Genomic DNA, 27,836 nt, shown 5'->3' on the forward strand with positions numbered 1-27,836 from the left:
AAAGGCTCACTTCCCACCCTCCATTTCCCCTGGCAACAAACCAGACGGAAACAGCTCGATTCACATTAGACCACCAAGTAACTGACCGTGACCTGACCTTCATATGAACGTCACCGGCCGACCACAGCATGTTCATTCACACACAGCACCGCCTGGTCTCCAGCTGTACGGTGGCAGTACACTTGTACCGGGAAGGATCGTATCTCTAAGGTGGATATGTTTCAAAATTTTAGTATAAGTGACTTGGCAGTAATGGTGCTCCCTCTGGAAGAGGAAGGCGAGGAGAATCAAACCAGCAGGACACACCTGATGAAGGTGCTTTGCTGTCTCGTCTCCCTAGGCAAGGAGGTAATGCTCCAACTCGAGCTTTTGAAATGAGGGAAACTTTCAGGAGGCTCTCAAACTCTCCTCAAGGAGCCCCACCATGGTCCACGTGAGACGTGCGTGGCCTATTTTGTTCCATGTAACAAAAAGCCTGATATTTTGGTTCAAATTCTGTTATTCAGTTTAAGAAAAAATATAGTAACTGGTTCACTGTCAACAGTTTTGTAATGTGTGTCTACTGTATAATGCGGTTTTCAAACTACTCACAATTCATGGTTTGATTATATTGAATATCATGTATATATATATATATATATATATATATATATATATATATATATATATATATATATATATATATATATATATATTATCCCTGGGGATAGGGGAGAAAGAATACTTCCCACGTATTCCCTGCGTGTCGTATAAGGCGACTAAAAGGGAAGGGAGCGGGGGGCTGGAAATCCTCCCCTCTCATTTTTTTTTTAATTTTCCAAAAGAAGGGACAGAGAAGGGGGCCAGGTGAGGATATTCCCTCAAAGGTCCAGTCCTCCGTTCTTAACGCTACCTCGCTAATGCGGGAAATGGCGAATAGTATGAATATATATATATATATATATATATATATATATATATATATATATATATATATATATATATATATATATATGTATATATATTCTTCAAGGCTCCTTGAAGAATGTGTGGAAGTCGAGAACATTATCTCGGAAAGCAAAAATGGGTATGTTTGAAGGAATAGTGGTTCCAACAATGTTGTATGGTTGCGAGGCGTGGGCTATGGATAGAGTGGTGCGCAGGAGGATGGATGTGCTGGAAATGAGATGTTTGAGGACCATGTGTGGTGTGAGGTGGTTTGATCGAGTGAGTAACGTAAGGGTAAGAGAGATGTGTGGAAATAAAAAGAGCGTGGTTGAGAGAGCAGAAGAGGGTGTTTTGAAATGGTTTGGGCACATGGAGAGAATGAGTGAGGAAAGATTGACCAAGAGGATATATGTGTCGGAGGTGGAGGGAACGAGAAGAGGGAGACCAAATTGGAGGTGGAAAGATGGAGTGAAAAAGATTTTGTGTGATCGGGGCCTGAACATGCAGGAGGGTGAAAGGAGGGCAAGGAATAGAGTGAATTGGAGCGATGTGGTATACCGGGGTTGACGTGCTGTCAGTGGATTGAATCAGGGCATGTGAAGCGTCTGGGGTAAACCATGGAAAGCTGTGTAGGTATGTATATTTGCGTGTGTGGACGTATGTATATACATGTGTATGGGGGTGGGTTGGGCCATTTTCTTTCGTCTGTTTCCTTGCGCTACCTCGCAAACGCGGGAGACAGCGACAAAGCAAAAAAAAAAAAAAAAGCAAAAAAAAAAAAAAAAAAAAAATATATATATATATATATATATATATATATATATATATATATATATATATATATATATATATATCCCTGGGGATAGGGGAGAAAGAATACTTCCCACGTATTCCCTGCGTGTCGTAGAAGGCGACTAAAAGGGGAGGGAGCGGGGGGCTGGAAATCCTCCCCTCTCACTTTTTTTTTAATTTTCCAAAAGAGGGAACAGAGAAGGGGCCCAGGTGAGGATATTCCCTCAAGGGCCCAGTCCTCTGTTCTCAACGCTACCTCGCTAATGCGGGAAATGGCGAATAGTATGAAAGAATATATATATATATATATATATATATATATATATATATATATATATATATATATATATATATATATATATACCGTATAGGAAATGACATTATGGGAGTTACTTCCACTGGTTTATCAAATGTTTCATGTAAATACTTCTGCTTTCCATATCAAACTATCATGTATTGACCAAAACATGAAATAAAATATCAGTTAACTGATTGCTTTAGTTCATTTTCTATTTCAGACCAAATTCTCTCCTTCTCATTGTTGCTGTAAGCTCTGTCGACCATGTTATAAAGACACTGGTGGTTCTGCACGAGTGTAATTCATTTCTCTTCTTCCATCTTGCAACAGTACGAGAGTGCAATCTCAACTGAGGCAGCTTCAGTAGCTGCTGGCGGCAGGTAGGTTATCTGTGTCGGGTTAATCAATGGTGGCATGTTCCCACTGCAGGGCCAGGGAAAGATTGGTGGTTGAGAAGGTAGCATAACATACCACTGCGCTATGATGATGGATTAAATGAATCACCCAATGTAGGAGACTGACAAGTTATGGTCGAGCCTTAAGTTTGAAGATATTAGGAGAATTGCTCTGAACAACAGGATACGTGAGTTTATTCCAAGCGTCAGTAATGTCGTTGGTAAAGAAATATTTCGTGTAGTCCAAATTAAGTTGGTGACCTCTAAATTTTAGTCCATTTTCTCTCGGTGGTAGAACTGGCGCTACTATCAAGAAATTTTCAATATCGACGTTGTTGAATCCTCCAAGTGTTTCAAAACATTCTATTAATTTGCCTCGGAGACACCTCTTGCTTAGAGAGAACAAGTTTGATTCTCGCAAGTTGTCCTCATGTAGTTTGTTAGGAAAGAACGGAATCAGTTTAGTTGCTCTGCTGAGCTGCCTCCAATTTAAGAATGTCCTCGTTTAAGCGGGGGTCCCAGAGCGGCACTGCATATTCGAGATGGGGTCTAACTAGGTTTGGAGGTAATGTTTCATCCTTGCTTTTGTGTGGAAAGTTTTCGTTAATAAATCGTATCATCCCATGTGGTGTCTTGGCAGCTACATTACAATGCAGGTAGAAGTTGGTGTTGTTGGAAGCAGCGAGCCCCAGACCCCCTTACACAACGTTGGGGTGTTCGTTATCTTGTGTCCCATCTGTTCATAATCGAATTTTTTTGATGAGGTTTCTTATATGTAACACTTGAGATTTATTGGCGTTAGATGGCAATTGCCATTATTCATACTATTCAGCGATTTTATCAGATCATTTTATAATCTTTGCCTGTCTCCTTCAGTTGGTATGGCATTGCCGATCTTTGTTATTTGCTAATTCAGACAGTAAGTTATTCAGGTCTACATCAGCCTCGTTCACATGAATGATGAAACGTGGAAGCCCAAGAAAGAATCCCTTGGTGGACCCCACACGGGTGACCACGGAGATGATTCCTTCTTCATTACAACTCTCTGCCTCTATCACGTAACTAGGCAACTACCTAGTCTCCTGTGCAATCTCTAATCCTAAGGCTCAGAAATTATACAGCAATTGAACGTGTGTGTGTGTGTGTATGTGTGTGTGTGTGTGTGTGTGTGTGTGTGTGTGTGTGTGTGTGTGTGTGTGTGTGTGTGTGTGTGTGTGTGTATGTGTGTGTGTGTGTGTGTATGTGTATGTGTGTGTGTGTGTGTGTGTGTGTGTGTGTGTGTGTGTGTGTGTGTGTGTATGTGTGTGTGTGTGTGTATGTGTGTGTGTGTGTGTGTGTGTGTGTGTGTGTGTGTGTGTGTGTGGGAGGGGGGACTTTGTCGAATACTTTTTTTGGAAGTCCAGAAATATAACATCTATTGCTCTAGTCTTCTAAAACTATGTTGCGTATTACTGATCACACTGTGTTGTTCCGGGTAGGATACGACTTTATCACTAGTAATTGACTGCAGAAGTTTATTATAATTGATGTGAAGCTAATAGGACGGTAATGAGCCCCCGTGGTGTTACGGTTAGCGTTCCTGACCGTAACGCATTCACGGGCTGCCCTGATCGTGCACGCCTTAGGTTCGAATCATGGTTGTGGCAGTCGGTCCACAGCTAACCCAGCTTTTCATCCACCCATAGGGGTTGGTCAATGAAATGGGTACCTAGCTCAAGCTAGGGTGTATATATATATATATATATATATATATATATATATATATATATATATATATATATATATATATATATATATATATCGTTGATGGGATGGCCTTGATTAAGGCCTCAGCTGCCTGTGATGTCTTAACTATCATGAAGAAAATTGTCAGTCAATTCACTACTTCCCGTTTTGTATCCAGTAATGTCAACTACCAGTCTCCAGTCCTGCACGACTCCTGCCGCTTTAATTACTCGTTGATAGAAGCGATCAGGACCTCTGGACTTTTATTAGCAAGCAACTTCTCTGTGTTAGAAGTTCTCTAAATGTGACGGTAAATTCTGGTATCGTGTGAATGCCACCTATCATTGTCTCAAAATCCTTGTCGCTGCTTTTAAGTGTCAAAACAGAGCGAAGTTGTAAAGGTAGTTGACATGCTTCAGTCATCCCGAGAGATAGCTGGTGGAGTACCCTTGCCAGGGAGGCCTGGGGAGAGTGGGCACATCTCTACACAAGTATTCTTCCCGTTGTAATGTCGCACCGCAGCGTTGAGCCCTTATATTGCGCTTATCTAAGGTGTGTTCGGTATCGTACGTTTGGCAGATGTACGGCAGCGAAGACCATCCCCGTGAACCAACCTGACCATGCGGACGGCAGCCGAGTCGGAGTCAGTAGCAACTAAGGTGTCGAGGACTTCAGTGTGTGTCGTGCAGCGTTGCTCTGTTTATGTGAGGTAATGTGAGATCTCTTTAGTAGATATCGATGTGTCGCTAATCAATTTGGTTTCTTGAACATCACGATTTTGATTTTACATTATGCTAATTCAGGAATTACATTATGTCGATGCTATGATTTAGATGTCTTTGAGAAATTTAATTACTTAGGTGATTTGACACACGAATTGTCTGGACGGAGGCAGAGGTTACTGACTGAAATAAGGAATATCATTTTTTTCTTATAAGGCATGTGTTGTCAACAACGCTATATTATTACCAAGGGAAATTGTTAGAATTGTTTGCCAACCAACTTTCCTCTGGCCATATATGCAGTGAGAGTGTTTACGGTCTTAAGATTAGCCTCAATACCTGAAGATGGTCAAGGTTTTTCGAGTGGTGGTTGTTTTGATATAACGGTGACGTCCTTCATATCCCCGGCAGTAATCTTACCCTCCCTCGGACGACTCGGAGAGAGCAGATCACCTGATAAACCTGAGTGATAAAGTAATGGAGGGGGTGTTGCTGGATAATGACATTTGTTCGTAGGAAAATAAGTGAAAGTCATGGAGATGAGGCATGAATGGTGAGATAAAAGCGATGTGATGCGAATCATAGAAAACGTTTGAAGAATTGTAAACATGTGACTGTGTGGGAGATGCGACGTGTACATTAAAGTTCTGTCCTATGAAATTAAAGTCAGGAAATAGCGTTTTTCGAAATACGTTTACTTGATGTTAGGAAGAACAGAACACGCTTTAATATCCCTTCTTCGCACATATCAAAATGTGATCGATTGCGTAGGTGTCCATAACGCCCTTTGACAGCGTAGGTAATCTTGCTGCTCTTGTGATATTCTGCCTCACAGGCAACTATTTCCCACCTGTGTTCAACCTCACGGGTATCGTAAGTTAATGACAGAGTTTGTGGTGCTCCCCTCATCACACTATAGCAACCCCCTTTAAACCAACCACCCTCCCCAACCACACACACACAAAACATCTGAGGTCACACATAGGTCACATATGTGGAAAATTGGACATATTAACATACTCACTCATGCTTTGTGTTCCGTTTGCAGTATGTATGTTATATATACAGTATCTGTGCTATAAATATAGTACCTATGTGTACAGTATCTGTTATATATATATATATATATATATATATATATATATATATATATATATATATATATATATATATATATGAGTGGGAGATGTATAAAAGAAAGAGACAGGAGGTCAAGAGAAAGGTGCAAGAGGTGAAAAAGAGGGCAAAAGAGAGTTGGGGTGAGAGAGTATCATTAAATTTTAGGGAGAATAAAAAGATGTTCTGGAAGGAGGTAAATAAAGTGCGTAAGACAAGGGAGCAAATGGGAACTTCAGTGAAGGGCGCAAATGGGGAGGTGATAACAAGTAGTGGTGATGCGAGAAGGAGATGGAGTGAGTATTTTGAAGGTTTGTTGAATGTGTTTGATGATAGAGTGGCAGATATAGGGTGTTTTGGTCGAGGTGGTGTGCAAAGTGAGAGGGTTAGGGAAAATGATTTGGTAAACAGAGAAGAGGTAGTAAAAGCTTTGCGGAAGATGAAAGCCGGCAAGGCAGCAGGTTTGGATGGTATTGCAGTGGAATTTATTAAAAAAGGGGGTGACTGTATTATTGACTTGTTGGTAAGGTTATTTAATGTATGTATGACTCATGGTGAGGTGCCTGAAGATTGGCGGAATGCGTGCATAGTGCCATTGTACAAAGGCAAAGGGGATAAGAGTGAGTGCTCAAATTACAGAGGTATAAGTTTGTTGAGTATTCCTGGTAAATTATATGGGAGGGTATTGATTGAGAGGGTGAAGGCATGTACAGAGCATCAGATTGGGGAAGAGCAGTGTGGTTTCAGAAGTGGTAGAGGATGTGTGGATCAGGTGTTTGCTTTGAAGAATGTATGTGAGAAACACTTAGAAAAGCAAATGGATTTGTATGTAGCATTTATGGATCTGGAGAAGGCATATGATAGAGTTGATAGAGATGCTCTGTGGAAGGTATTAAGAATATATGGTGTGGGAGGCAAGTTGTTAGAAGCAGTGAAAAGTTTTTATCGAGGATGTAAGGCATGTGTACGTGTAGGAAGAGAGGAAAGTGATTGGTTCTCAGTGAATGTAGGTTTGCGGCAGGGGTGTGTGATGTCTCCATGGTTGTTTGATGTGTTTATGGATGGGGTTGTTAGGGAGGTGAATGCAAGAGTTTTGGAAAGAGGGGCAAGTATGAAGTCTGTTGTGGATGAGAGAGCTTGGGAAGTGAGTCAGTTGTTCGCTGATGATACAGCGCTGGTGGCTGATTAATGTGAGAAACTGCAGAAGGTGGTGACTGAGTTTGGTAAAGTGTGTGAAAGAAGAAAGTTAAGAGTAAATGTGAATAAGAGCAAGGTTATTAGGTACAGTAGGGTTGAGGGTCAAGTCAATTGGGAGGTAAGTTTGAATGGAGAAAAAGTGGAGGAAGTAAAGTGTTTTAGATATCTGGGAGTGGATCTGGCAGCGGATGGAACCATGGAAGCGGAAGTAAATCATAGGGTGGGGAGGGGGCGAAAATCCTGGGAGCCTTGAAGAATGTGTGGAAGTCGAGAACATTATCTCGGAAAGCAAAAATGGTTATGTTTGAAGGAATAGTGGTTCCAACAATGTTGTATGGTTGCGAGGCGTGGGCTATGGATAGAGTTGTGCGCAGGAGGGTGGATGTGCTGGAAATGAGATGTTTGAGGACAATGTGTGGTGTGAGGTGGTTTGATCGAGTAAGTAATGTAAGGGTAAGAGAGATGTGTGGAAATAAAAAGAGCGTGGTTGAGAGAGCAGAAGAGGGTGTTTTGAAATGGTTTGGGCACATGGAGAGAATGAGTGAGGAAAGATTGACCAAGAGGATATATGTGTCGGAGGTGGAGGGAACGAGAAGTGGGAGACCAAATTGGAGGTGGAAAGATGGAGTGAAAAAGATTTTGTGTGATGGGGGCCTGAACATGCAGGAGGGTGAAAGGCGGGCAAGGAATAGAGTGAATTGGATCGATGTGGTATACCGGGGTGGACGTGCTGTCAGTGGATTGAATCAGGGCATGTGAAGCGTCTGGGGTAAACCATGGAAAGTTGTGTGGGGCCTGGATGTGGAAAGGGAGCTGTGGTTTCGGGCATTGTTGCGTGACAGCTGGAGACTGAGTGTGAACGAATGGGGCCTTTGTTGTCCTTTCGTATTGCTACCTCGCACACAGGAAGGGGGAGGGGGATGGTATTCCATGTGTGGCGAGGTGGCGATGGGAATGAATAGGGGCAGACAGTGTGAATTGTGTGCATGGGTATATATGTATGTGTCTGTGTGTGTATATATATGTGTACATTGAGATGTATAGGTATGCATACTTGCGTGTGTGGGCGTGTGTGTGTGTACATTGTGTATTGGGGTGGGTTGTGCCATTTCTTTCGTCTGTTTCCTTGCGCTACCTCGCAAACGCGGGAGACAGCGACAAAGCAAATAAAATATATATATATATATATATATATATATATATATATATATATATTTTTTTTTTTTTTTTTTTTTATACTTTGTCGCTGTCTCCCGCGTTTGCGAGGTAGCGCAAGGAAACAGACGAAAGAAATGGCCCAACCCCCCCCCCCCCCCATACACATGTACATACACACGTCCACACACGCAAATATATATATATATATATATATATATATATATTCCTATGAGTCCATGGGGAAAATGAAACACGATAAGTTCCCAAGTGCACTTTCGTGTAATAATCACATCATCAGGGAAGACACAAGAGAGAAATATAAGTCAGTTGATATACATCGAAGACACGAAGCTAGGACGCCATTTAGTAAACGTATGATTGTCCAATCACATGTTTACCAATGTACAGTATCTATGTTATACGTATAGTTCCTATGGTTTATGTACAGTGCCTATGTTACATGTGCAGTATCTATGTTGTATGTACAGTTCCTTTGATATATGTACAGTACCATTGGTATATGTACAGTACCTATGTTACATGTACAGTATCTATGTTATATGTATAGCACCTATATGTACAGTATCTGTTATATGTATAGTTTCTATGGTATATGTACAGTACCTACGTTACATGTACAGTATCTATGTTTTATGTGTAGCACCCATGTTATATGTACAGTATCTATGTTAAATGTATAGTTCCTGTCGTATATGTACAGAACCTATGTTGTATGTACAGTTTCTATGTTCTATGTATAGTACCTATGTCATATGTGTAGTACCTATATGTACAGTATCTGTGTTATATGTATAGTACCCATGTTATATTAACAGTATTTATTTTGTATGTACAATATCTATGTTATATGTATATTACCTATGATATTTGTACAATATCTATGCTATATGTACGATACTTATGTCATATGTACAGTACTTACGTTACATGTACGGTACCTATGTTATATGCACAGTACCTATGTTATATGCACAGTACCTATGTTATATGCACAGTACCTATGTTATATGCACTGTACCTATGTTATATGCACAGTACCTATGTTATATGCACAGTCCCTGTGTTATATGTACAGGACTTATGTTTAACACTTCCATGATCAACACGAGTGACCAACAAAGGAATATTGTGTCTCCCCACTTTCCTAAAACCTCAGCTTAGGTAGATTTATGATAATGATGATGACGTTGTTTTCCTTCATATTATATTTTTTTCGCTGAAGAAAACTCTGTCGCCCATTGCGATCATCTGCTTCATGTTGTGAAGTATAAATGGATTTTCCTTCCAAACTAGTCGCCATTGATATGGTCAACTTACTTTTGTACAATATTTGGTTTCAGTTTTCTGATGATTAATGTGACGCATTCACGGGCCTCCTAGGGTCGAGCGCATTAGGTTTGTCCTGTTAGCAGCAGTGGGTTCATATTCAACCCAGCTGTTTATCCACCCCTAGGCGTTGGTTCATAAAATGAGTACCTGGCTCACGAAGGAGTATATATATATATATATATATATATATATATATATATATATATATATATATATATATATATATATATATATTATCCCTGGGGATAGGGGAGCAAGAATACTTCCCACGTATTCCCTGCGTGTCGTAGAAGGCGACTAAAAGGGGAGGGAGCGGGGGGCTGGAAATCCTCCCCTCTCGTTTTTTTTTTTTTTTTAATTCTCCAAAAGAAGGAACAGAGAATTGGGCCAGGTGAGGGTAGTCCCTCAAAGGCCCAGTCCTCTGTTCTTAACGCTACCTCGCTAATGCGGGAAGTGGCGAATAGTTTGAAAAAAGAAAAAATATATATATTTATACTTAAGCATACGTATGTAAGTAGGAGAGATGGCCAGAGAGCGTTATTGGATTACGTGTTAATTGATAGGCGCGTGAAAGAGACTTTTGGGTGTTAATGTGCTGAGAGGGGCAAGTGGAGGGATGTCTGATCATTATCTTGTGGAGGCGAAGGTGAAGATTTGTTGAGATTTTCAGAAAAAAAGAGAATGTTGGGGTGAAGAGAGTGGTGAGAGTAAGTGAGCTTGGAAGAGAGACTTGAGTGAGGAAGTACCAGGAGAGGTTCAGAGCAGAACGGAAAAAGGTGGGAGCAAATGACGTAAGGGGAGCGGGGGAGAAATGGGATGTATTTAGGGAAGTAGTGATGGCTTGCGCAAAAGATGCTTGTGGCATGAGAAAGGTGGGAGGTGGGCAGATTAGAAAAAGTAGTGAGTATTAATAGGGATGAAAAAGTAAGATTGTTAGTGAAAGAGAAGAGAGAGGCGTTTGGACGATTTTTGCAGAGAAGTGCGAATGACTGGGAGATGTGTAAAAGAAAGACGTAGGAGGTCAAGAGAAAGGTGCAAGAGGTGAAAAAGAGGGCAAATAACAGTTGGAGTGAGAGAGTATCATTAGATTGTAGGGAGAATAAAAAGATGTTTTGGAAGGAGGTAAATAAAGTGCGTAAGACAAGAGAACAAATGGGAACATCGGTGAAGGGGGCTAATGGGAGGTAATAACAAGTAGTGGTGAAGTGAGAAGGAGATGGAGTGAGTATTTTGAAGGTTTGTTGAATGTGTTGGATGATAGAGTGGCAGATATAGGGTGTTTTGGTCGAGGTGGTGTGCGAAGTGAGAGGGTCAGGGAGAATGGTTGAGTAAACAGAGAAGAGGTAGTGAAAGCTTTGCGGAAGATGAAAGCCGGCAAGGCAGCAGTTTGGATGGTATTGCAATGGCATTCATTAAAAAAGAGGGTGACTGTGTTGTTGACCGGTTGGTAAGGATATTCATTGTATGTATGGTTCATGGTGGAGTGCCTGAGGATTGGCGGTACGCATACATAGTGCCATTGCACAGAGGCAAAGGGGATAAAGGTGAGTGTTCAAATTACAGAGGGATACGTTTGTTGAGCATTCCTGGGAAATTATATGGGAGGGTATTGATTGAGAGGGTAAAGGCATATACGGAGCATCAGATTGGGGAAGAGCAGTGTGGTTTCAGAAGTGGTAGAGGATGTGTGGATCAGGTGTTTGCTTTGAAGAATGTATGTGAGAAATACTTAGAAAAACAGATGGAGAAGGCATATCATAGAGTTGATAGAGATGCTTCGTAGAAGGTATTAAGAGTATATGGTGTGGGAGGTAAGTTGTTAGAAGCAGTGAAAAGTTTTTATCGAGGATGTAAGGCATGTATACGAGTAGGAAGAGAGGAAAGTGATTGGTTCTCAGTGAATGGCGGTTTGCGGCAGGGGTGTGTGATGTCTCCATGGTTGTTTCATTTGTTTATGGATTGGGTTGTTAGGGAGGTGAATGCAAGAGTTTTGGAGAGAGGGGCAAGTATGCAGTCTGTTGTGGATGAGAGGGCTTGGGAAGTGAGTCAGTTGTTGTTCGCTGATGATACAGCACTGGTGGCTGATTCGGTTGAGAAACAGCAGAAGTTGGTGACTGAGCCTGATACAGTGTATGAAAGAAGAAAGGTGAGAGTGAAGGTGAATAAGAGCAAGGTAATTAAGTTAAGTAGGGTTGAGAGACTGAGAGACAAGTTAATTGGGAGGTAAGTTTGAATGGAGAAAAACTGGAGGAAGTAAAGTGTTTTAGATATCTGGGAGTGGATTTGGCAGGGGATGAAACTATGGAAGCGGAAGTGAGTCACAGGGTGGGAGAGGGGGTGAAGGTTCTGGGAGCATTGAAGAATGTGTGGTAGGCGAGAACGTTATCTCGAAGAGCAAAAGTGGGTGTGTTTGAAGGAATAGTGGTTCCAGCAGTGTTATATGTTTGCTGGGCATAGGCTATAGATAGGGTTGTGCGGAGGAGGGTGGATGTGTTGGATATGAGATATTTGAGGACAATATTTGGTGTGAGGTGGTTTGATGGAGTAAGTAATGAAAGGGTGAGAGAGATGTGTGGTAATAAAAAGAGTGTGGTTTAGAGAGCAGGAGAGGGTCTATTGAAATGGTTTGACCACTTGGAGAAAATGAGTGAGGAAAGATTGACAAAGTGAATATATGTGTCAGAGGTGGAGGGAACGAGAAATGGGAGGCTAACTTGGAGGTGGAAGGATGGAGTGAAAAAGATTTTGAGTGATCGGGGCCTGAGCATATAGAAGGGTGAAAGGCGTGCAAGGAGTAGAGTTAATTGGATCGATGTGGTATAACACAGGCCACATTCGTTCACACTCAGTCTCTAGTTGTCATGTGTAATGCACCGAAACCACAGCTCCCTTTCCACATCCAGGCCCCTCAAAACATTCCATGGTTTACCCCAGACGCTTCACATGGTCTGGGTCAATCCATTGACGGCACCCTCGACCCCGGTATACCACACCGTTTCAATTCACTCTATTCATTGCACGCCTTTCACCCTCCTGTATGTCTGCAACACCGCCCTCCTCCGCACAACCCTATCTATAGCGCCATGCCTTGCAACAATATAACATTGTTGGAGCCGCTATTCCTTCAAACATACCCATTTTTCTCTACGTGATAATGTTTTCGCCTTCCACATATTCTTCAAGGCTCCCAGAACCTTCGCTCCCTCCCCCAACCTGTGACTCACTTCCGCTTCCATGGTTCCTTCCTCTGCTAAATCCACTCCCAGATATCTGAAACACTTAACTTCCTCCAGTTATTCTCCAGTCAAACTTACCTCCCAATTAACTTGTCTCTCAACCCTACTGAACCTAATTACCCTGCTCTTGTTTACATTTACTCTCAGCTTTCTTCAACGCATTTTTCCTAACTCAGTCACCAACTTCTGCAGTTTCTTACCCGAACCAGTCACCAGCGTTCCACATATTCTTCAAGGCTCCCAGAACCTTCGCTCCCTCCCCCAACCTGTGACACTTCCGCTTCCATGGTTCCTTCCTCTGCTAAATCCACACCCAGATATCTGAAACACTTAACTTCCTCCAGTTATTCTCCAGTCAAACTTACCTCCCAATTAACTTGTCTCTCAACCCTACTGAACCTAATTACCCTGCTCTTGTTTACATTTACTATCAGCTTTCTTCAACGCATTTTTCCAAACTCAGTCACCAACTTCTGCAGTTTCTTACCCGAACCAGTCACCAGCGTTATATCATCAGCGAACAACAACTGACTCACTTCCCAAGCCCTCTCATCCACAAGAGACTGCATACTTGCCCCTCTTTCCAAAACTCTTGCATTCACCTCCCTAACAACCCCATCCATAAACAAATTAAATAACTATGGAGACATCACACACCCCTGGCGCAAACCTACATTCACAGGGACTCAATCACTTTCCCCTCTTCCTACTCGTACACATGCCTTACATCCTTAATATACTCTTAATACCATCCACAAAGCATCTTTATCAACCCTATCATATCGCTGGAGAGACAGGAAAGTAAAGAGAGAAGAGTTGTGTAAATTTCACCGTTTACTTACATTGCAAGCATCATGACAGTCTCTGGGTGGTAGAAAACCAATGCTGTGAACCTCATGAATTCGAGGTGGCATCAAGGATAGTCCCTCGGTGAGACCGCGTTAGTTTTTCTTCAACCCAGACATGTGGCTGGAGATCATCACAAGGTGAGGGAGGCTTACCGTGTACTCCCAGGGATTAATTTCCATGACTCGTCACGGGCACCCAGGGTAGTGGTTTACCTTCACAGTGTTACATTCCGTTGCCGGGCGGCACGGGTCGCCCAGCCATACCTGGCTCTTCCTCCAGTGTGTGTGTATATGGTGCTCATGTTGTCCCACCAGCAACAGTGGCTCAAGTCACACCACAGGTTGTTCCACTGTTCGTGAGGACATCATACCTCAACACTGGGTCTCTTCGAGAGATCATTTTCTAATTTCCATTCTAATTATAGTATGACTCAAACAGAGTTTATAAATCAAGCAATGAGGGAATCCAGATAGAATCATTGTGGATTATTTCAGGTTGTTTGTCGTAATGTTTTTGACGTGTATCCGATTCCAGTCATCCTGGGAACCACAGTGATGGTCGTCTGTCATGGACGACAGGTGGCCACAGACCGACGTGACCGTCGTCCACAAACGACACATCGTGTCAGTAAATGTTGGATCTTTGGTCTCTCTGTAGAGTGAGGAATCTGGACGTTTTTACTAGTGACTTGTAGTTGATGGCCTTCCCATAGACACACCCCCACTACACACACGGCCACGCACCCACAACACACACGACCACGCACCCACTACACACGACCACACACCCGCGACACACCCACTATACACACGACCACACCCCTACTACACACACGGCCACACACCCGCTCCATTGTTCCTGCTCATATATCGGAATGACTTTGTATCCTGTAAGTCACTACTTGAGTACAAGATCAGTAATGGTGAGTGACGTAAAAGGAGGAGGAACAGAAAACTAGGAATACGGGTGTTGAGGCGCGTCAGACGAGTGACACGTGTTTCTTAACCAGTTCATCATCTGTTGCTGATAGCAACGAAATTGATCGTCTGCAGTTGTGCGAGTCACTACAGTTGATCGTTGGTAGCACAATTTGCCGTAATGAATGCATGCTGGGTATCCATTATTTGTTTTTCTCATTGTTTGTTATGTTCACACGCGAGGCAGTGTGTCCCTGTCCCGCCCACTCTTAACAACCAGAATCTTGTTCGATATATAACTGGAAATGATTTATCATCTTAGGTGCCTTGAATTGTGGATTTAGGGCTTTTTTTTGTAGCGTCGGTGCCCAGCTGGGAGTGATATGGACGTCAGGACGTATAATGAAAGAGACGAGTCATCCTGATATGAGAAAAAAATAAGATGACCTTGTATGAGAGGCAGCCAGGATGGGTCTTGCCTCAATGACCAGTATCGCTGCTCAGGTGATGCAGGCAGCCAGGGTGGGTCTTGCCTCAATGACCAGTATCGCTGCTCAGGTGATGCAGGCAGCCAGGATGGGTCTTGCATCAGTGATCAGCATCGCTGCTCATGTATGATGTATAATGACATACTATCAAGTTTAAGAACTCGTGGAGGATTGTATGTTGGCTCGAAATATTCTTAAACTTCAACATGTGAGGCGGTGTGAGGGGGTGTGGTTCACCTCTCCACGCCAATTGATAGCTGGCCACAACTGCTCACCAGCTGTCTATTAAGTTGTCACAATCCGGGGTATGATGATGGGCCTCGCTGGCCTGTGCACGCTCGTTGTATGCATTACACACTTCGCTTCACGTCGCCATCCAGCAAGGGCTCCTGCTGCGATAATGCTCGTAAAAATTTCTCATAATCAATATTCCTAAATTTATTTTTCACTTCAGTGGCCTGTCGGTTAACTAGCTTTCCTGACAGTGACGCATTCACGGGCCGCCCAGGGTCGAGAGCGCACAGGTTCGACAATGGTTGTGGCAGTCGGTCTACAGTCAACCCAGCTGTTCATCCATCCTTAGAGGTTGGTTGATACAATGGGTACCTGGTTTAGCTAAGATATATATATATATATATATATATATATATATATATATATATATATATATATATATATATATATATATATAATATTCCTATGAGTCCACGGGGAAAATGGACTCATAGGAATATCTTGATTACGCGCAAAATTGTGATCCTTTCCTATATATATATATATATATATATATATATATATATATATATATATATAAAGCGTTATTGGGATGGCCTTGATTAGGGCCTCATGTGCTCGTGCCGTTTCAGTTAACATTGAAAAAAAAATTACTCATTACATTGTGCCACACACTGTGACCCTCCAAGCGTGGTGGCTACGTTGTCTAAGTTAACAGATGGAGGATTGATTGCAATGCTAATGCGTACGTGATGTGAGAGTAATGATAGGTCTCGATTAACGGCGAAACAACACAAATGCTTAACCGCATTAACAGTGACTGTACAAGAGTCCAGTTCAGACACCCACTCCCTGCCTAGGTGGTGTGTTATTCACCGTGCTAGGAAAGGAATGTCCACCGTGACATAGATTATAACTAATAGTTTTTCATCCATACACATAACACTGCTCCAGACTACCTGGCAACTCGCACACTATCTTGCCAAATCGAGCGTTCATATCTTCCATCACAACATAACCATTAAAATTCTCGTATAGTTTCACTTTTATTTTCGTTTTACTCAGTTAAAACAAGGCAAACATACGGAGAGCCAGGAATTGGTTTATGGCAAAAGCCGGTGAACAACATCGCTGTAATATATATTAGCTTGAACAATAGTTACTTGACGTGGTGACGTCAAGCTCCGTTACGTAATTGTTTAGTTATTGTATGATCAAAACGCAAATGCCTCCAAGGTGGAAATTACGAATATCTCTTCTTGTGTTTGAAACGTCACCAGGAAACGAAATTGGCAAAGAAGTCGTAAGTTCATTCCATTATGTCATAATTAATCAACACACTATGTACTTTAGATTTGTTTTAAATTGGATTTTTATTGCGATGATATTTCAAGATGTTATCTGAAGCGGCTTTGCGGTCGATTTACAACGGCTGGGGTTTCCACGGTTATCGATCACCACGCTGCCATCCCAATAAAGTTTTCTTCTCTAACGTCGAGACGAGTTATATGGTAGGCATCCTGGTTTCTCAGGGCGTTCTTTTTTCTGTTGCCTCCGCACTACGAAACCTCCCCAACTCCTCACGCACCGCTGGTTGTGGGTATCTCTTCACGTAGATCTTGTCCAGTGATCCATGTCGCTCTTTCAAGACCTTGTCGCGAGCGTCCTTAGAGACGATGGTGAACAGGATCGTGCACCGCCTGGATCCTGGTGTTGCCCAAGCCCTAAGCGCACACACACACCCACCCACACACACACACACACACACACACACACACACATATATATATATATATATATATATATATATATATATATATATATATATATATGTGTGTGTGTGTGTGTACACCGAGTCATCCCGCTCTGACTCCAAAAAACAGACCTGACCGCGCAGGCCGCCTTGTGACGTCACGCGGCCCTGAACCCTGTTGCAAGGAAACTTTGAAAAGATATGGATACTGTGAGGGAAGGTATGGATACTGTCAGGGAAATAACGGATACTCTGAGGGAAGGTATGGATACTGTGAGGGAAGGTATGGATACTGTCAGGGAAATAACGGATACTCTGAGGGAAGGTATGGATACTGTGAGGGAAGATATGGATACTGTGAGGGAAGATATGGATACTGTGAGGGAAGGTATGGATACTGTGAGGGAAGGTATGGATACTGTGAGGGAAGATATGGATACTGTGAGGGAAGGTATGGATACTGTGAGGGAAGGTATGGATACTGTGAGGGAAGGTATGGATACTGTGAGGGAAGATATGGATACTGTGAGGGAAGATATGGATACTGTGAGGGAAGGTATGGATACTGTGAGGGAAGATATGGATACTGTGAGGGAAGGTATGGATACTGTGAGGGAAGGTATGGATACTGTGAGGGAAGATATGGATACTGTGAGGGAAGATATGGATACTGTGAGGGAAGGTATGGATACTGTGAGGGAAGATATGGATACTGTGAGGGAAGATATGGATACTGTGAGGGAAGGTATGGATACTGTGAGGGAAGGTATGGATACTGTGAGGGAAGATATGGATACTGTGAGGGAAGGTATGGATACTGTGAGGGAAGGTATGGATACTGTGAGGGAAGATATGGATACTGTGAGGAAAGGTAGGGATACTGTGAGGGAAGATATGGATACTGTGAGGGAAGATATGGATACTGTGAGGGAAGGTATGGATACTGTGAGGGAAGGTATGGATACTGTGAGGGAAGATATGGATACTGTGAGGGAAGGTATGGATACTGTGAGGGAAGATATGGATACTGTGAGGGAAGGTATGGATACTGTGAGGGAAGATATGGATACTGTGAGGGAAGGTATGGATACTGTGAGGGAAGATATGGATACTGTGAGGGAAGGTATGGATACTGTGAGGGAAGATATGGATACTGTGAGGAAAGGTAGGGATACTGTGAGGGAAGATATGGATACTGTGAGGGAAGATATGGATACTGTGAGGGAAGGTATGGATACTGTCAGGGAAATAATGGATACTCTGAGGGAAGGTATGGATACTGTGAGGGAAGATATAGATACTGCGAGGGAAGATATGGATACTGTGAGGGAAGATATGGATACTGTGAGGGAAGTTATGGATACTGTGAGGGAAGATATGGATACTGTGAGGGAAGGTATGGATACTGTGAGGGAAGATATGGATACTGTGAGGGAAGTTGTGGATACTGTGAGGGAAGTTATGGATACTGTGAGGGAAGTTATGGATACTAGTGAGGAAAGGTAGGGATACTGTGAGGGAAGATATGGATACTGTGAGGGAAGATATGGATACTGTGAGGGAAGTTATGGATACTGTGAGGGAAGGTATGGATACTCTGAGGAAGACATGGATACTGTGTGGGAAGTTATGGATACTGCAAGGAAAGATATGGATACTGTAGGAAGTATGGATACTGTGAGGGAAGATAGGATACTGTGAGGGAAGTTGTGGATACTGTGAGGGACGATATGGATACTGTGAGGGAAGCTGTGGATACTGTGAGGGAAGATATGGATACTGTGAGGGAAGTTGTGGATACTGTGAGGGAAGATATGGATACTGTGAGGGAAGTTGTGGATACTGTGAGGGAGGGTATGGATACTGTGAGGGAAGTTGTGGATACTGTGAGGGAGGGTATGGATAGTGTGAGCAAAGTGGAGATGAATCTACGTTTACGTTAGCCATGTACCAGCACGCTTTCTTGTTGTTGTTTTTTTTTTTAAGGCCAGTGACGTAGCATACAGGCTCCACCCACATGCGTATGGGTCGATTAGGTTCACCTTAAAGTCAGAGAGTAAAGTGCATAGTCATCCTTTACTTTACGGGTCACTCGTATGAAGGTTTCAGCAATCAGTCATTCGTATGAAGGTTTCATTGGTCAGTCACTCGTATGAAGGTTTCATTGGTCAGTTATTCGTATGAAGGTTTCATTGGTCAGTCACTCGTATGAAGGTTTCATTGGTGAGTCACTCGTATGAAGGTTTCATTGGTCAGTCATACGTATGAAGGTTTCAGCAGGCAGTCATTCGTATGAAGGTTTCATTGGTCAGTCACTCGTATGAAGGTTTCATCAGGCAGTCATTCGTATGAAGGTTTCAGCAGTCAGTCACTCGTATGAAGGTTTCAGCAGTCAGTCATTCGTATGGTTTCATTGGTCTGTCACTCGTATGAAGGTTTCAGCAATCAGTCATTCGTATGGTTTCATTGGTCAGTTACTCGTATGAAGTTTTCAACAGTCAGTCATTGGTATGAAGGTTTCAGCAGTCAGTCACTCGTATGAAGGTTTCAGCAGTCAGTCACTCGTATGAAGGTTTCATCAGTCAGTCACTTGTAAGAAGGTTGAGGAATAGAATCAGCTTCACGTTCAAGGAAAAAGGCACATCCATTTTTGATGTGTAGGATAGAAATGTCGTCCTTGCCGGAGTAAAATTACTAGTTTCGTCAGCAAGTCAAGGTTTTAATTCCAATTCATCGTTAAATCACCAAGGAAGCCCCGATCTGATAACGAAGGCAAAGAGCAGCCACCAAGCCCACGGCTGGAGAGAGTGGGCCAACACCATGGCCGTCGATCCACCAGCACTTAGCAAGGCCTTCGTGGCGCCACGTCAAGACTACCCAAGAAGGGTTGTCTCATCATCACCAGTGTTGTGAGCCGTGCCGTGCTTGCTGATGATGCCACTTAACAGAAGAAATGTAACACTGTGGAATGAGCTCCCAGTTGTGTGGTACAGTACACGTACGCATGGCTTTAGCAGTAAAGGAACTTGGTCAGTTTTTCTGTTGAGGATAAATTTCATGAATAACCTTAATGAATGTCTGAAGGTGAGTGTGGCGTATGATGCATAGTGCAACAAACTCGATACTGTGACGTTCTGTTACACGGCAGCAGAGCTGACCACAAGCAGATACCTGCTGTGTACATGGCGTACGATAACTATATGAGATGGGTTGGTGGGCGCCCTGTGTTGTACACACGGTATACGATAGCAAGATGAGAGGGGCAGTGGGCATCCCGAACTGCACAGATGATGTCGATTGTACAGACGGTGTATGATAGCTAGATGAGAAGGGCGGTGGGCGTCCCTTGCTGTACCGATGTACGATAGCTTGTTAAGAGGGGCGGTGGGCATTCCGTACTGCACATGTGTACGATAGTTGGATGATTGAGGTGTTGGGTGTCCCGAAGTGTAGAGATGGAGTACGATAGCTAGATGAGAGGGGCGGTGGGCGTCCGATACTGTATGGATGGTGTACGATAACAAGATGAGAGGAGTGGTGAGCGTCCCGTAATGCCCGGGTGGTGTGCGATAGGTAGATGAAAGGGCGATGGGTGTACCATAGTGTACTGATAGGTACGATAGCTAGATATGAGGGACGGTGGGCCTCCTGTGGCGATAGTGTACGATAGCTGGTGGACTGGTACGACGAGTGACTACCCAAGCCATACGTTCTTCTCTGCTGGTGGTGTCAGGTACAGGACTTGCTTGGGAGAACGGGTCCGGCTACCAGTTGTTGCCATGCCAAGGAGCTGTAATCTGCTCACTCGATTATTTCATTTCCTTCAGCACTAAAAACAACGTGGTATTGAATATCACATTCCAATGACTATCCCCCCATTACTGCTCTAAGTATTATATATATATATATATATATATATATATATATATATATAGAGAGAGAGAGAGAGAGAGAGAGAGAGAGAGAGAGAGAGAGAGAGAGAGAGAGAGAGAGAGAATTATGAAACGAAAAAGACAAAGGAAAGTATTTACGAATTTAGGAGAATGTGAAAACCTGTTTTTTTGAAATGTGCCAAGTCATGACGTGAGAAGGTAGAGAGTTCCAAAGCTTCGACGTGTAGGGAAAGAAGTAGGTACCAAACCGGCTCAGAGTTGCCGATGGCCACACAATAATCATGTGATGCAGCCACTTGTCGAGTATTGCTTGGTCTAGCTAGTGGTGGGGGCACACAAACAGCCAGCTCTCGGGAGCAAAAACCGTAATAATACCTGTAGAAGAGGGAAAGTGAACCAATATTGCGGCATGGGGGCAAGGGGCCAAAGACTGAAAGTTAGCCTGGGACAGTTTATAAGTCGGGCCGCTTTCGACTCAACTCGCTCAAGTAAGGATGCAGAGCTAGAACCACCCCAGATGCGAGAGCAGTTCTCCATACAGGGACGGATCAATCCCTTGTATAAACGAAGCAACTGCCTAGAAGAGAAGTTTTGACATCTAAACAGGACACCCAGTTTCTTAGAGATAGACTTAGCTATTCATGTATTATGGGGTTTCCAAGAATGAGTGGTTGTGACAGTCATACCAAATATATTCATCGATTCAACAGGTGGAATTGCAGAACCATCAAAGGAGAGACGAGAGTTGTGAGTTTTCGAGAGATCGGTAGAACCTACTCCTGCGGGATGAACTGTTTATTATTCTGACGCGTCCCGGGTTGGTGTGGTGTGCTCATGCGGTCGGCCATGTGCAAGTGTGAGTCCATGCTTGGCATAGCTGACATGATAGCCACACTAGAGTAAGTCAAGGCTTTCCCCACATCTTGTACCTTATCTGTTGCATTTGTCAACGAACTGATTGGGATGGTCAAAGGACAGTGCATATCTGCGGGCTTTAGGAGTTGCCACGTACTCTGGTATTGACGGATGATAAGGTTTTAATATCCGGTTGAAATTGCATGATTAGAAGAGTGAGCATTTTACTGACATCCTGCGGTGAACATGGAGTGGTTATTAATCAGTCGATAACTAAGTTTTCCGTCATTAACGATACGACCGGAGACGCTGAACCGCTCCGGTATATGTGGAAAATAACTGTCATGTCCTGAAACTCGTTTCGTCTGTTAAAAAGAACAGCGATGTACCATTTGTGGTGAAACGACGGGTGTTTGACGCATCGTTGGTGTCCTTGCTCCTCCTGTATGACCTTAAGCTTGTCATTAGACCGTACAATTAGGCTCGAAAGCAGGTGTTTGGAGTGAGGAAGTCGACGATAAACCATGTTGGCTAAGCTGAGTCAGGCTACCCGACGTTACCTGATGTGATTAAAGCAACACAAAAGTTTTGCTCTAAAATGTCTTCTGGAAAGATCCGGTCTCACAGACGATCCTTGTAATGTTCTCTGGAAAGATGGTAAGAGGATTTATGAATAATGATGTATCGAATGTGAAGGTTCAAATGCAAAAAATGTGCATTCGGCCATTCTCCAGTCTAGTGCATCAAGATACCTAGTTCTAGTGTTCATGATATATACAGAAAACGATATGTTGTGAACGAGCTCCTGCACAGAGTCTGATGTACAAGTTTTCCTTGTGTGAGGACCCAGTCTGTGTGTTGACACAGGACCTCGCAAAAGGCGGGGGAACGGCCTCCTCCCACTTGAGGAATGCTCGTGTGCCTGTGTGCTGGTGCAGACAGAGAGACATGTTGAAGATTGTCCAGTCTGGCGTAGTGTGAGACAGATCTTTGGTTTAAACAAACTTGAAGAGCGTTATTTTTTAGATAAATATTTACATAATACAATGTGTAAAATTATGTGCGCTATTCTCTTATTAGCATAAAAGATTTGTATATTGTTCACTTGTGTTCTAATATAGTTTGTTGCTGATCTTTTTGTTTAAGTGTATTTTGTGGGCTAAAGATTATACTCTTGAACTTTGATGCAATGTAAACATATTGTTGCATATAATATTTTGTATACGAAGTCTATGTAAGCTGTGGTCAATAAACTATCTATCTATCTATCTATGGGAGAGTGGTTGATTGAGAGGGTGATGGCATGTATAGAGCATTACAATGGGTAAGAACAGTGTAATTTCAGGAGGAAGAGGACGTGTGCATCAGGTGTTTGCTCTGAAGAATGTATGTGAGAAATCCTTAGAGTAAAAGGATTTGTATATGGATATTGTACATCTGAAGAAAGTTTATGATAGAGTTGATCGAGATGTCCTTTCGAAGGCTTTAAGAATATATGGTATTGGAGGAAAGTTATTAGAAGCATTGAAAACCTTTTATCAAGGTTAACGTCAGGCGTGTGTGACTAGGAAGAGAGGAGAGAGTGCAGTTCCATATGAAGGTTAGTTTGCGGCAGCGGTGTGTTTAGTTCACTGATGGACGGAGTAGTGAGGGAGGTAAATGGTATTTGCTGATGATACAACACCGGTGTAAAATTCGAGTGAAAAACTGCAGAAGTCGGTGACTGAGTTTGGAAGTGTGTGTAAAAGGAGGAAATTGAGAGCTGATGTGAGTAAAAGCAAGCAGTAAGTGACACTTTCCAAGCCCTTTGATACCCTACAGACTGCATACCCACCCCTCTCCTAGACTCTTGCATTCACCTCCCTCACCACCCCGGCCATAAACACATTAAACAACCGTGGTGAAATCACACACCCCTGCAGCAGACCAACTTTCACTTGCAACCATTCACTCTCATTTATATATATGTATATATATATATATATATATATATTATATATATCTATATATATATATATATATATATATATATATAGATAGATAGATAGATAGATATAGATAGAGATATGATGATCATACTAGTCCGTGATAATAGTTTTGAAGGTGAAATCAAACTTCAGTAGTTCAGTATGAATTATGTACGGGTGTATATATGTATATGTCTGTGCGTGTATATATATGTATATATGTATACGTTGAGATGTATAGGTATGTATATTTGCGTGTGTGGACGTGTATGTATATACATGTGTATGTGGGTGGGTTGGGCCATTCTTTCGTCTGTTTCCTTGCGCAACCTCGCTAACGCGGGAGACAGCGACAAAGCAAAAAGCAAAGCAAAATAGTAATTTTTCTATACATGTGGCACGACATGTTTCGTGGAGACAATCCACCTCATCAGGTGCCACAGTACTTAACAAAGTAATTTAAATCCCAACATTACACTTGATTCCCGCCGTCCAACACCAATCTCTACAGACCAAACACAGTTTGCAGTACTGGGACTAGTACGTTGTCGAGAGCCTTCACAGCTTGTTTCAACACAAGGTGGTACATTATCAACCACTTGAGGACATAAGTGGTGGGCACTTGATAATAGTGGTGGGCACTTAGACTTGACACCGAAGGGTAAGGTTAAGGGTCAGGTAGGAAGATGAAAAAGGTTGTTCCGTCGTGGTAGTTAGATTTTATCGGTAACTTGGATGAAAATTTTTTAATGCTATGGTGAAGCATATGTCCTGGGAGGGTGTGGAGGAAGGGCGACTTAGATGTCAGAGGGAGAAGTTTGGTCGCACGCCACCCTCTCCAGAGCCGTTTCGTAATGATGAACCTCCAGCTCCGGCTTTTGACGATATTCAGACTGGGTGTCGTGAGTTACTTGGGTTTCTCGAGTTTCATCATTACTATAAGTCTTCCCCGATGAAGTGGCGTCCCAGCCCTGTAAGCAGCTAGAGAGGCCGGGAATCCCGCAGTTTATTCCCAGTAAAGGCGCACTTGACCCACTCCCATGCTGATAGGCCGAGAGTTCGCAGTGATAAGTGCAGAGATAACTGGTGAAATATGATGGTTGAGTCGCCATCTGTTCTGCCACAATGGAGAACATCGTGTCTAATAAAGATATGGGGATGAGAAACAAGGGTCCATAAGTGTAATGCTCCCTCCCCAGATTTACGGAGAGATAATGAAGTACACATATATAAGATTAAGCACATTTGCAGTGACTGAACTGTGAGAGAATGTGATGCGAGATTCGACGAAGATTTTAGAAATGGAAGAGGCGAGCTATGGTGGGAGGCGAGATTAAAGAGGAACAATAATCATAGGGACTTGAGCCCTAACCAGTGGATGAGTCGCCTGCAGTCACTGGCTGATCCAACACTGCAGTCACTGGCTGATGCAACATGCAGTCACTACCTGGTTGAATACTGCAGTCATTGGATGGTACAACACTGGAGTCACTGGCTAGTACAACACTGGGTGATACAACCTTTCCTTTCCTTTTTGACCATCCTCTTTTTCTCTTCATTATACCAACATTCGTGGTCACTCTAGTAACCTCTCATCTGTTGAACATCATCTCTCTAATGCCTCTGCTAATATCGTACTTCTTTCTGAGACACAGTTGTCTAATGATGTTCTCAGTAGTTCCTTGCTCATATATGACTATAATCTCCACTCACGATTCTCGTTCAAAGGTGGTGTTTGTGCTTATTTCAACATCAACACACCTGTTACACACCTCAAGGACCTTGAGTTCCAAACTTATATGGCTCAAGGTCTGTCTTCCAACTACCATACTTTTCCATTCTTTTGCCAGTTGCTTTCCTACTTGTACAAATTTTACATGTTTCTTCGACTACCCACATTCCTGCTATGAGACTGTGGCATCTCACCCACAAGCCGAGATCCTTTACATCGGGCATTTCAACGTTCACCATAGGGAATGGTTGAATTCCTCCCGTACGGATGGTGGTGGTTGTGTGTGTGTGTGTGTGTGTGTGTGTGTGTGTGTGTGTGTGTGTGTTGGGGGGGGGGGGGGGGGGGAATTGAGGCTCTCGCGTTCTCCATTCTTAATGGTCTAGAACAAATTATCTCCCACCCTTTCTATATTCCTGACCGCTGCGACCACTCTCTTAATATTCTGGATCCGTTTTTGACCCCTAATCCTTCGCGCTGTAACTACACAATCTTGCACCCAATTTGTTCCTCTGATCACACTCTTATAAATGTATCTATTCTAACGACACGCTCCCCTCCAGCAACCCCTTCTACACGTAGATATTGGCACCTCATCAAAGCTGACTGGAATAACTTGTGTAACTTCTTTTCTGACTTTCCTTTGGTAAATTTCTGTCTCTTATGTGATGATGCTTCTGTCTCCGCCAAACGCATAGCAGAGGTTGTTGTGGGAATGGAAGCATTTATCCCCTCTTCCTCTAAGACGACCTCCTCTTCCAATCTATGATTCAACCGTTCATTCATTTTCTGAGGTCATTCAGACAAGGGATAAGGCATATCGGGCTTAGAAAACTCCCCTTCCTCCGACTCCCATTCAGCTTTTATCACTGCCCGTAATCATTTCAAGTACGTTATCCGTGAGGTTAAGCGTTCTTCCACTCAAAGGAAGTGCGATAACCCTTTCTCGTTATCCGCTGATAGGTCCTTCTTGGTTCTAGCTTAAGGCATTTCTGACAGCTGTCGTTCTCCCTTTCCTTCACTTCTCCGTTCTGACTGTATTATAGCTGTCTGTCTCGCTTCTCCTCTGGCTCCACTTTGGATGATTCAAACGTTTCTTCGCCCTCTGATGCTACTCTTGCCAATCGTATATTGAAATCGTTTATTGAAACAGGATGCCACTGAGTTTGCACCTGAGCTTGCTCGTCTGTTCCATGTCTGTTTAAAAACCAGAACTTTTCCATTTATTTGGAAGCAAGCGTTGACACAGCCCGTCCTAAGAAGGATGACCATTATAGCCCTTATAAATATCGTCCTATTGCTTTGACATCTACCATTTTCAAAGTCTTTGAATCCCTCTTCAACTCCCATGTCCTCAGACTTCTTGAATCTCAATCTTCTTTCTGATCACCAGCATGGCTTCCGGAAGACGAGATCCACTGGTGATATTCTTTCCTTTCTTATTAAGGTCTGGTCATCATCCTGAAGGATTTCAGGGAATCCTAAGTTGTTGCCTTTGACATAACTAAAGCTTTTAGCAGGGTGTGGCACCAGGGTCTCATCCCTAAGCTCCCTTCTTCTGACTTTCCTCCCTTACTTTGCTCCCTCACATCTAGCTTCCTCACCGGCCGATCTATCTCCGTGGTTGTTGTTGATGGATTAGCCTTTCCTTTTTTTTCGATCATCAGCGGTGTCCAGCAAGATTCTGTCCTGTCTCCTACACTTTTGCTTCTTTTTATCAACAATTTCCTTTCTTCCACAAATAACCAAATTCACTCATACGCTGACGACTCAACACTGCATTCTTCCACAAACTTCAGTTCCACTCCTTCTCCCACTCGATCTGCATCTCGTGTTATCACAACTTTCACCGTAAACTCAAACTTGGACAGGATATCTCAGATGTGTAGACGAAATCTGGTTTATGTGTGCTGCCTCTAAGATAAAGTTTCTGCCCAACTGTCTATCGAAAATTTCTTACCACATTTTCCTCTCTCTTTTGATGTCCAGTAATTCCACCTCTTGATTCACTGAACATACTTGATACTATTGTAACATTCGCTCTTTCTTGGGAAGCCCACGCCACGGAAACAGCTGAGTCTTCCTCTAAGACAATAGAAGTCCTGTTTAGATGTTGAAATTTCTTTTCTGAACATTTGCTCCGTTTATACAAAGGATTGATTGTCTATGTATGGAGTACTGCTTTCACATCTAGGATGGCTCTAGCTCTGCGTCCTTATTTGACAGACTTACAAA

At 42.9% G+C, this 27,836-nt stretch overlaps 1 protein-coding gene across 1 annotated transcript in view; it reads left to right on the plus strand.

The window, feature by feature from the left end:
* Positions 1 to 4,740: 4,740 nt before the first annotated feature.
* The window catches only part of LOC139757083 (scoloptoxin SSD14-like), a 190,480-nt gene continuing 167,384 nt past the window's right edge, over positions 4,741 to 27,836 (plus strand). Inside the window, exon 1 of the mRNA XM_071677336.1 lies at positions 4,741 to 4,846. The gene's annotated coding sequence lies outside the window, so the exon portion shown is untranslated. The remainder of the gene's footprint in view (positions 4,847 to 27,836) is intronic.

The sequence above is a fragment of the Panulirus ornatus genome, chromosome 1 (assembly GCF_036320965.1).
Source record: "Panulirus ornatus isolate Po-2019 chromosome 1, ASM3632096v1, whole genome shotgun sequence".
Taxonomy (NCBI): Eukaryota; Metazoa; Arthropoda; class Malacostraca; order Decapoda; family Palinuridae; genus Panulirus; species Panulirus ornatus.